Source organism: Lolium rigidum, chromosome 3 (assembly GCF_022539505.1).
Source record: "Lolium rigidum isolate FL_2022 chromosome 3, APGP_CSIRO_Lrig_0.1, whole genome shotgun sequence".
Taxonomy (NCBI): Eukaryota; Viridiplantae; Streptophyta; class Magnoliopsida; order Poales; family Poaceae; genus Lolium; species Lolium rigidum.
The window spans coordinates 397362238-397374156 of NC_061510.1; positions in this window are offsets into that span (position 1 = coordinate 397362238).

Genomic DNA, 11919 nt, shown 5'->3' on the forward strand with positions numbered 1-11919 from the left:
GCTACACCTACGGACGAATCCTGCTGCTGAGGTAACGTACGTGGCGGGCCAGCGTGGTATTTCCCTTTTCCCTTCGAAAGAAAAATCAGCCAAAAAGAGTACGCAGTAACTAAATTATCCCCATATCTCCCAAGCGACGGAGCGGCGACCTAAGACTAGGCGGCGGCGGCCGCGGAGGTAGGCGGGAGCAGTGCAGCGGCATGTCACTCGCCATGGGTGGCGCGGCGAGCTGCACCTCTTCGGCAGCTGGGCAGCGAACTTCCCCCAGCCATGGGCGGCGCGACGAGCTGCCCCTCTTCAGCAGCTGGGCTGCGACCTTTTTTTTTCGATAAAGGATGTTTTATTACTTAGATAAGCAATTACATCCAGCCTCTGCATAACCAGGATGCACACAGCTGTTTCAATAGTCCAGAACGAGTAATAAAAGGAAAAAGGCGAAATACATATCGAGACGATAAACTATATAACGCCTAAGCCGAGTGTGGAGCTTCAATCCGTAGACTATGCTGCCACCCATGTCGGGAAAAAGTATCCCTCGCCGTAGCCTCCAACCGTGTACAGACCTCCGTAAATAAGTCTCGGTTCTCCGCCCGCTGAAGAGGTAACCATGAACGGAGAATACCTGTACATCCGTAGATGACCTGCAACAAAGAACAGTTTTTATCGTTAAAAATCTTGTCATTTCTACATAGCCATAGCGCCCGGATAACTGCAAGCGCCCCCACCCTAAGAAGCAACTTAAACCTTGAATCAACACCATGAAGCCAATTGCCAAAGACATTTGCCACACTAGTCGGGGGATACAGGGTAGACGCTACTTGGATGACTGACCATATAGATTTCGCAAAACTGCACCGGAAGAAAAGGTGTTTGATGGTTTCGTCATGATGACAGAAAACACACCGTGAATTTCCGTGCCAATTCCGCTTAACAAGATTATCTTTAGTAAGAATAACTCCTCGACGAAGGTACCATCCAAAAATCTTGATTTTTAATGGTATCTTCATCTTCCAAATTTTCTTATTGTTATCAACTGGTAAAACTGGGCTGCGACCTTCCCCTCAAAGTCGGCGGCTCGGCGAGCATACCCTCATCGGAAGTAGCACGTCGACGTATCCCTCTCCGGCGGAAATCTCTGAAGAAGGCACGATGCGCAAATTTTCGCTCCACTGATGTTGAGCTGCTCCGTTTGCCTCCGGCTTCTGATACTGCTCGTTGCCGGGAGTCACAATCGGCAGGTCTGTTTTGATTCATGTTTCTGTTTCTCAACTTGTCCTTACAAAACAATGATAGGGTTTCAATTCTTTTGCTTGATCTCTCTGCAAGGTTGTTTGCGGCCATGGTAATGTTGACTTTGGTTTAACAATTTCAGTGTTATGAGGCTGGCTACATTTTAAGTCGAAGATGTCAAGATATACCTTCTGAAGAAAAGAGGAAATAGGTCCCTAGTGAATCTTCAGAAGCCACGAGAGGAAACTGGTACGTCTTGTGGATGGTGGTAGCTTCGCTAGTGATCCAAGATAGAAGGTGAATTTGGATGTCGAAATACTTAACAGAAATAAATCCATGCGACATATATACCTGAATTGCTCCATATGTTGCATTCATGTCGCTGGTAGTAATAACCAAACGAATGTGGGAATGTCTTCATTTGATAATATAGCACATCCTAGCAACATGAAATTCTCCAACACTGACTTCACCATGGACAAAATGTCACTTGCTGGCAACACAGAACTGAGCTTCGCGCCGCTCCTTCCAGAACCAAACGTTCGGAATAAAAGCATGGACGCGCACGACCGAATACCACCCATCCAGTGAACTCCAAGCATAGTGGCACTGTTACATTCGTCGGTGGAGCCTTCCGGAACTCAACATTCTGGCTAGATCAAGAAGGACCGGTCTCAGGAAGGTCTTCATCTTCACACAAGAGGAACCCTAGGACAGCCACCATTATTCATGCCAAGCCGAAAGAAATGACGAGACACGCAAAGACGATGCCTCTGACAAGGTAACTACGTGAAGCGACGCCGCCATCATCCACCAAGACCGAGGTCGAGGTGCGGTTCTCACCGGCTGCCCCATCACTTAAAGCTCATCCCCGACTGGATCCTCACCGCCGGAGATCAGTGTGGGATCCCAAGATCCACCACACTCGATCCCATCTTGGCCGTCCTCCTCCGAAGGAGAAAGGCGCCACAGCCATGCCCGAGGCCGCCGCCCCGACGCCCAGATGATGAAGCAGGGCCGCCGGCCATCGTCGCCGTCTAAAGGAGGAGGTCGAGACCTCGCCACCTCAACCGTAGCTCCGGCCGACGTCACGCCACACATCATAGCAGATACAGAGGTGTGGAGGGTGCCGCCTCTCACCCCTGGCCGCTCCCAGCGCCGTGCAGCCTTTGGCCGGCGACGCCTTCGGCAGCGGCGGAAGGAGGAGAGGACGATGGGAAGGGCGCTAGAGAGGCTTGTTGTCGGAATCCCCGGGCGGTGCGGTGTTGCCGCCACCAGGGTTGTGTGGGTTAGGTTAGGGTCGCGTGGGTTAGGTTATATTGACTGCAACAAGTACCTGAAACAAACAATACTACCTCCGATTCAAGGAATAAGGCGCCGTCATTTTACGTTTTTTTCGTTTGATTAAGTATTACTTCAAATATATAAAGATTGTTTGTATAAAATTAACATCTTTAGAATGTGTTTTTCAATACGAATCCAACGATACTAATTACATACTCCCTCTATTCCATTCTATAGTGCCTATTGTTTTTTGGCACGGAAATTAGCGCAAAAGTATTTTTACACAAGACCCTTAGCTGAACGATTTGAGATCAACGTAAAATTTGGGAAATTCATATCTTCCTAACTTACCATAACAATTTTGGGAGCTGAACGATTTGGGAGTTGAACGGGGAGGGGGTAATTGAGAAAAAGCTAAGCTACAACCTTATATTCTGAAACAAATGCCAAAAATCTATAGGTACCATAGAAAGGAACGGAGGGAGTATAATATAACCAAGATTTTGTTGCTAAATTTTTATAGTCAAAGTTCATCTTGGAATACGCGTACGTCTTATTCCTTGGGACGGAGGTAGTATACAGTATAGTCAGAGACCAACTCAACAACTGAACACTCCTACTGCGACTGGAGGTAATGGACTACTACTTGTGTGCATTGTGATCATTATCCCCTAAAACATGTATAAGTACTTGCTAAACTAAATACACTACACTACCTCCATACAGTACAGATTTGCAGTTTCAGGCAGTACATCATGCATTGCAATCTACGGGAACAGATAGGAAATATAGCTTGTACTGATATCTCTGATAACGAGATAATTGATGCAGATGGACAAGGATGAGGCAAGCTAATCTGGGTTTGATCTCAACCTGTTTCTCTGCCCTAGAAAGATCGCCCAGCAGCTAGGTGTAGTTCGCTGCTGTGTTAGTAGGATCCACGTCCGGCGTCCCTCGACGGCACCATGGCGTGGCCTGCTGTGGATTGACTAAGATGGTGAACTCGCCCGGCCGTTCGCGGCGGCGTGATGGAGGAACCTGGGCGTGGTCGATCTGAACCAAGAGCAGAACGTATGCTGCTTCAGCATTTTGTTGCAAAATTAGCGGGGCGTCATTTTTAGTTGCAAAATTCTCGCGTGTTCTGTTTTTTTTTTCTCACGGCCACGTGCGATTCCGTCTAAGTCAGCGCCTAAGTTTCCGTAAACCTCCGTAGGTGTAGCATTATCGCCTACTATTACAACCAATTGTCGAACCTCTCAGTGATCGAAAATCTGACTCCTTTGGAGCAGTTCGATTGGTGAATGAAGTTGGATCGGGAAGGACAGCCCGCCCATGGCCTTCTGGCTACAGCAGAAGAACTGCGAAAGTGCGCACGAAACACCTCGTTATACCAATCAGCAGCAGGAGCAGCAGAGCCTGCGATCCGACATGCATCGCACACGCTGGTGCAGAATGCACACCCGAACACTCGTCTCCTAGCTAGGTCGACCGCCGCGACAACGCAAGCCATGCTGCCTCCCGCACCTCCTCCATGACCGTATCTGCCGAACGGGGTGCCGTCGCTACTGAACCAAATAACATCTGCGCCACTGACACATCAAATCTTGCTGGGGCTGCCCGCGCTGCCCCCAACGCCGCTGAGTGTGCTCTTGGTACTAATGAACACGCCAGAGCCATTGTTGCTGAAGCCCAAATCATAGCCGCCGCCAAAAGGAGGGTGGCCCGGCAGGTTCCCGATGCCGCACATGCACATGAAGAAGAGGGTACTTCGTCGAGCTGCGCCAGCTACAGGCACGGTGCTGGCCGGCGCGACGCAGAGCAGGTTCGGAACGATGTTATTCGGATGCGTGACTTTAGCTAGTAGCTACAATTTGGGTTCTCTACTCGCTCCCTCGTGTGTTGTGTATGCATGACGTGTTATGCTAGTGCACTTATGTGGTGGTGGAGCTCACTGTTTAAGGGGCGGAGGAGTACGACGGCGAGTCGGTGAGCCCAGTGCGGGTAATTAGCCTACCATTAAATTTCCATGAAATGGAGGTAGGTGACCTTCTTAGAGTAACTCTAGCACATATATACCTTAAATCTTGACCTGCAAAATATATACCTTAATAGTACATGGCACTGAAAACTAAACGTGAGTACAATGTCAAAATCGATAAGACAATTATGTTAGACTGCTCAGGCTGATCATAGTGGTAAGTATCATGTAGTAGTATCATGCATATGATACTTGTGTATGATATTATCTTTATAGTGGTTAGTATCATGAAGTACTCACTCCGGACCAGATTAACCGGCGCCCTTGCCAAACCATGCAGTTTCTTTTTCTCTGGCTGATTTAGGCGCATACCATTCACTGTCGTTTAATTAGACTGCTCATAGTGGGAGTAACTTAGGTAGTAACATCACATATTTCAAGGTGTTTTGGTGACATGACATACCAATAAATGAAGAAAGAGAGGGAGGTGGTAACTAGCTATGTTACCATAACATCACACACCCCAAGATAAAATGAGTCTACAAACTAATAAATGGGACTTTGCATGATACCATCTCTAAGTTACTTTTCACTATGAAGGTAGTAACATGAACTAATAACTTATACATGACACCACCTTATGTTACTCCCCACTATGAGCAGCCTTAGCGCGTCCGTTCGCGGCCGTTTCTTTCGGCTTCTGTGCGCCTCGCGTGAGTGTGATTTGCATGCAAGTGTGATTTGATCTTTGCATATGCAAGTGGGAACGGGAGATGGTGTGAACGCGCAGCTGTAAGTGCGGGAGTGCATGCAAAACTATGAAAGGTGGGGCCTGTCCATGATCCTTAGCATTCGATAAAACCGCTCCTCCTCTCGATAAAACCGCTCCTCCTCTCTTTTTCACAGCCAATCAGAAAACACCTTGGTCCCAGAGATTTCTCAAGTACGCCGGTTAATCCGATCCGGAGTAGTAGTATCATAGTCATGCTATATTTATTGCTTTTTAGAATCTCAATGTAAATTTGTGCACAAGATTTGTTTGGCATTAACTTTTCTCGTGACATGCGCTATGATACAGTATCTACCTATGTTACTCCCTCTCTCACAGTTTATAAGGCACGCGCGTACCCCTAGGTCGCAAATTTGATCATGTTAGCATTTGTTATATGTTATAAAAATTATATCATTAGAAAGTTCAGATGTTCTATTTTCTAATGATATAATTTTTGTATTATATAATTTAAATTATATAGGTTAAATTGATGACCTAGGGGTACGCGCGCGCCTAATAAACTGTGAAAGAGGGAGTACTCTAATCTCCTCTCTCCTCCTTAATTAGCTGCCACATCAGCATTTTTGTGGGACCAATATACATGATACTAGCTAGAGTATGATACTAGCACTATGGCTAGCCTTATAGTGGGAGTAACATAGCTAGTAAGGGCGGTCACAATGCAGATATGCTCCAACCGTATCTAAGCCTCTCCAGCTCACCGCATGTAGAATTAGATACAAGCTTCACAATGGCTCGTATCTACATGTGGGTCAACATATTAATTGCAGTAGTTTTGACAAAGTCCATGGATTGGATGAGCCCGGGGCCACGGAAGGAAAAGTGAGCAGAGAGCACAATCTGATTGGATGGAAAGTTAATTATCCTCGGGGTTGTGAACAAGATACGTATCGAAAAGAAGATACGATCTTCTCATCTCTCATCTTAATTAGCACTACACCTAGCAAAAAGTCTGATGTGGAGCTTTTAGATACCATACATGGTGGAGCGTTGGGGCTGCCCTAACATCACACATTTCAAGGTATTTTGGTGACATGGCATGCCAATAAATGAAGAAAGAGAGTGAGATGGTAACTAGTTATGTTACCATAACATCACACACCCCAAGGCAAAATGAGTCTACAACATAATAAATGACACAATGCATGACACCACATATAAGTTACTACCCACTATGAAGGTAATAACCTAGACTAGTAACATGACATATGTTACTAATCTAAGTTACTCCCCACTATGACCAGCCTTAGGGCAATGTTCTTGATGACCCTGTAGAGGAAAGTTCATTTGAGAGATGAAGTTGTCCACCTCAAAGTGGGGACAAGCATATAAAATTCTAGAAGATTTCATCTGCAGCTAGGTGGACTCTCTTATCTGTATGAAGAAACATGTACCGACATGTACACATGGCAAAAGGGGGGTTGATTACTCTCATTTGCACATAAAATTGAAGACCAGGAAAAATGCCGATGACTTATTTTTCTTCGCCGTGCAAATGGTTCAATTTGTTTGGAACTAAGGCAGTGGCGGACGCAGAACATTTACAAAGCCCGCGCAAACATGCTTAAAATGCATGTTTTCAGAACAAAACTGCTATAGAAAGTAACAAATGCTAGCAGGCGCGCCACCGCCAAGCCTGGGCGACTGCCCGGGCAGGAGGGATGCTAGATCCGCCCCTGAACTAAGGTGGGTCAAGATTATTGTTGGTGGGGCATTCGTGAAGATAGTAAGGAAGGTAGATGGAGGAGGAGGGGATAATCCTATTCTCTTTCTAACTGTTATAAAAGTGACAAGCAAATACCGAAGAATGAAAGAAGAACCCGCACAAGGGACACAAGATTTTAACGTGGAAAACCCTCTCCAACAAAGAGAGGTAAAAACCACGCGCACCAGACAGCAAAACTTCACTATACTGGGTGAGTGTTTACAAACGCCATCGGCGTCCTTGCAAGGCACGTCGTATTGCCTCCTTTTAAAATGAATTTAGATCACAATACAACACATAATTTTTGTAATGCTCAATCACTTCGGAAGCTGAGCTAGGAGAGCTTGTGGAGGAGAGTCGCTTTGTATATTGTATGGTGATATGATCAGACATTTCAACCACTACCCTCGACAAACTTCTACAGACTTACATATGCCAACCACCAGATGCTTGGTGTCCTTTCCTCGTACAGTCACACACACACGAATACTGTGTCGTGCCATGACAAAATCCTAGGACAAAACAAGTCATTTTTGCACCATGTGCTCTCTCCCTTTTAGAAGAAGTGTTGTGATTACATGTACTCGTATACGCATATTAAAATAGGTTTAGATATATCTGTATCTAGATAAAATTATGACACTCATTTAAAATTGATGTAGTATGCATTCATTAAGATGACACGAGTGTGCGATCTAACATGCACCACACGTGCTACACAATGCACAACCCAACACTCGTGTCCTAGATACCCAGAGCACTAGACCATCATGACAACTCAAGGCGTGCTGTCTTTGGCACCTCCACCGCCGGTTTCATCTCTGAGCCTGACGAACAAGGTATCCATGCGTAGCTGCCTCTGAACCCCCTGAACTGAATACCGCCAACACCACCAACACTAAGCTGCCGTCATATATGCTTCCCGCACTGCCCACAACGGCGCTGAACATGAGTGTATCGACGGTGAAGAGGGAAAACCTATACACCGACCAGGTCGGTGGCTACCGGCCACCGCACACCCCTGGTCGGGTATGGGCCAGGCCCATTTATGTCTGTTTAGCTGGTAGTAGTTCGTTTTTCCTTTTCTTTTTTCCGTTTCTGGTTTCTTTTTATGTTTTTCTTTTCTTTTTTCTGTTTTCGGTTTTGTTTATATTTTTTTAAATTCGAAAATTTTAATTTTTATAAATTGTTCAAACTAAGAAAATGTTTAAATTTAAAAATGTTTAAATTTGAAAACCGTTCAAATCTGAAAATCGTTCAAATTTGAAAACCGTTCAAATTTGAAATCTGTTCAAAAAAATTCAAATGCGAAAATATAAATAAAATGTTTAAATTCAAAAATGTTCAAATTTGAAAACAGTTCAAATCTGAAAACCGTTCAAATTTGAAAAACGTTCAAATTTGAAATCTGTTCAAATTTGAAATATGTTCAAAATATTTCAAATGCGAAAATATTGAAATTCGAAAAATGTTCAGACTCTGAATTTTTTCAAATTTTCAGAAAGTTTAGATTCAAATTTTGTTCATATTCAGCAAAACACAAATGAAATAGCAGAAGAAAAAAGAAAGAAAGGAGAGAAATGTTACTGGGCCGGCCCAGTGCCTCCCGCCTGAAGTCTGCGGACGATCCGCTTAATGGGTCGAGCCCATATACGCCCTGGAGGGTGTGCGGTGGGTTGCTGCCACCGACCAGCTCGGTAAATAGGAGCTCCCCCGTGAAGATGCCTTAACCGCTATGGCCGATGCTTATATCGTAGCCGCCACCGATGGCCCAGAGGCCCGGTAAGTTCCCCATGCCTCGCAAGCCCACGAAGAGATTCTTTCCATTTCATGTGCCCACACGCCTCCTCCACTGGCGGCTGTTGCAAGAGACAGAACTGACTTCACCACACCGCCAGCTGCAAGTGGAAATTTTGACAAAAGAGACCACCTGCCCCAATTCATTGACAAAAAGGACCACCTCTGAGCAAAATTGACAAAAAAGACCACGTTGTGTGTGGCAGCAGAGCCCCCAAGCGACACGTGGAGGATGCCGCCGGGGTGTGTGGCGGCAGGGGCCCGCCGCCGCTGTGCGTGGTGGCACGTTAGCGCCGGACGTGCGCCGCCGCTCGCCGTCTTCGCCGGTGGGCCATGCCGCCCCTCCGTGCGGCGGCGGGTCGACGTGGAGGCTGCCTCCAACCCATCCGGCGGCGAGCCCCGCCATGCACGCCATGCGAGCCGGGGCGGGAATCGGCCGACCGCGCCCGCGCGGGAGAGGCAAGCCGGCAGCATCCGGCTGTGCAGCACTGATTTCCATTGGTGTGATTTCGCAGCGACGAGACGTAAAGCTGTCGGAGATTCTCGCTCGATACAGCAAATTAACCACCGAAAGCAGCCTATTCGCGCAGGAGTTCTGTGCTGACACAGCAATTAGACATTCTGCACAAATTTTTGGTACTGCTCACACTAATTGAAGGCTATATAAGGCGGGTTCCCTGCATAGAAATCGAAGCAGCAGGATAGAGTTTGCCTTCTCCGCGTATCTGCTTCGTGCGCAAAATATTGGAGTGAGTATGAGTGTGCCTTGCTCGGACCAGGATTTTAGGCCGATGAAGGGGAAGAATGCAAGCTTGCCACCGGGGGTGAGAGCCAGAGAGGTGTTGGTGCGGCCGCCTTGCGAAGGTGAAGGAGGTGGTTGATTTTTCAGATAAGTTCGGCATGAAATATTTCATGTGCGCGAGCTATGATCATGATCCACGCAGACAAACAAGTTCATCGTCCTCGAGGCCTGCTGTATGTTGTAACAACATGATTAATTTTTTTATTTATATGTCATTAATTTTCGTTGATTAACCGTACTATTTGTGTTGCAGTCTCCCCCGCCTCTTTGCATGTGGTTTCACTGGATAGACCAGGAGCAGCCGGAGTGGGCACGCCGCGAGGTGGAGGAGAAACAACGGCGTGCATGGGCATGGTTCCATGAGGAGGAGGTTTCGAAAAGGCTATTGCTAATGATAAAGCAGAAAGAGAGAGACAGATACAAAAATTAAGGGCGGAGCAAGCTCGAAATCGTGAGGTGAATCAGAAGAGGATGGATGATGAGGCTGCACGTAGGTATGCGAGAGGAAGAGGTGCGCAGAGAGGCCCGTGAAGCGGAGAGGAAGAGATTAAGGGAAAGAGCTGCCGAGGCGCAAGCGCCAGAAGAACGCGGCGACAAGTCCGGAAAATGGCCACGCTGGACGCAGGGAAAGTAGAGTGATATATTTGTACTAACTACGTATGTTAAATTCCGTTTTACTTTGTCGTTGTATCTTAAATTCCGTTGTAGTGAGTAGCCGTATTTTTGCAGGTTCATGTATCTTATTTTGAAACTTGTTGAATAATTATTCGAAATTATAGAAATATGTCTCATACATAGGTCATACATAGATAGAAATAATATTAAAATGCCAGAGTCGTCAACATATCACGCTTGTCGACGACGGCGTGGTGGTCTCTTCCTACCACCAGAAGGTGACCATGGATTTGGTACACGATGTTGGCGCAAACCTCGGCCGTACTGATTTTCCTCATTCTCTCGTACGTGTCTCATTTGGTGGTGATGGAGTCTGAAATACGAACCGGGATTCTTGATTTGGGGGAATCAAACTAGCATTTGTGCCTAAAATAGAACCTCCAAAGAATTCTTCAACTATCCCAAGTAACATCATTGCGAGGTTGTTGGGAAGTGCTGCCGTAGTATTGTGGTTCCATCTGCGTCATATCAGGCCATGTCGGGACAGAAGATTCCTGCGTATCGAACGGTTCCGTCAGAAACATGCACGCACTAATCATGTTCTGTAATTAACATGCATTAACCTGAGTTGGGTATTGCGATTGCATGTGGTCACGACCCCGCTGATGGGGGCATATTGTGGCCTAAACCATCTCCCATGTTAGACCACGTAGGGTCAACAGATTCCTGCGAACGTCAACGACATGTCATTAGTACGCATGTAAATAATCACTTGTTGGTAGGTAATATTAAATATGTGCATACCTGAGTGTTGAATCTTTGCGAGTATTCGCCTTCTGTGTAGGAGAATCGTTGTCCAGATGGATATGACGGAAAATGATCGTCCTCCTAATACAATTGGAAAAAAATGTGTCATTGTTGTAAGTTCAGGAGGAATGTATGTGCAAGTTGATTACTCGTGTGGCGCCATGGCGTTGAGATATGTGTGCGGACTGTGATCGGTCTAGTAGAGATGAGTCGCGTCGTGGATTAGATGTATGCGAGGTAGAGGGAACTGGTACAGTCGGTGTGGCGGATGGATGGCTCACACGTACCATACTCGGTCTGTTCGACGGTGCCTCCGGCATGTCGAATGCTCGACTGACGACATCATCATGGCGGCTGCAACCAAGACGCCTAAGCCCTTTAATGGCAGTATTAAAAATACGTTTTACCATGGATTTTCCCTCCGTACTATCCATGTTGGGCAAGTTCAAAGTGTCCTGGGCGTCCTGTGCGATCTGCCTGAACTCGTCAATCTGAATGGAATAAAAAAATTAATATTGCCTATAAACACATATTTTCTTAATTACAATTATATAACAAGTACCGAAGTGTCACGCTGGTAAGCTGAGGCCCATGTGAGGTGTGTCGGACTCGATGGTGGGGGACCGGTGAGGAGAGTCCGTGTGCTAGCGCGATACCATTCATTATACGTTGGCAGTATCTCACCGTTGTACCGTCTGCATCAGTGATAAATTACATTAGAAGGTACATGATGATAAGATGAATTAAAATATGTAATTACCTATTTTCACGTACTCCATCGGACTCTGCTTCATCAATCCATTTCGTAATCCATGTTTGATTACGCTGACTCCAGTCGAAACAACTCGTGCCTTTATTGTCTTGTCTACAATTCAATAAATTTTATTAAATAATAAAATAGATTAATT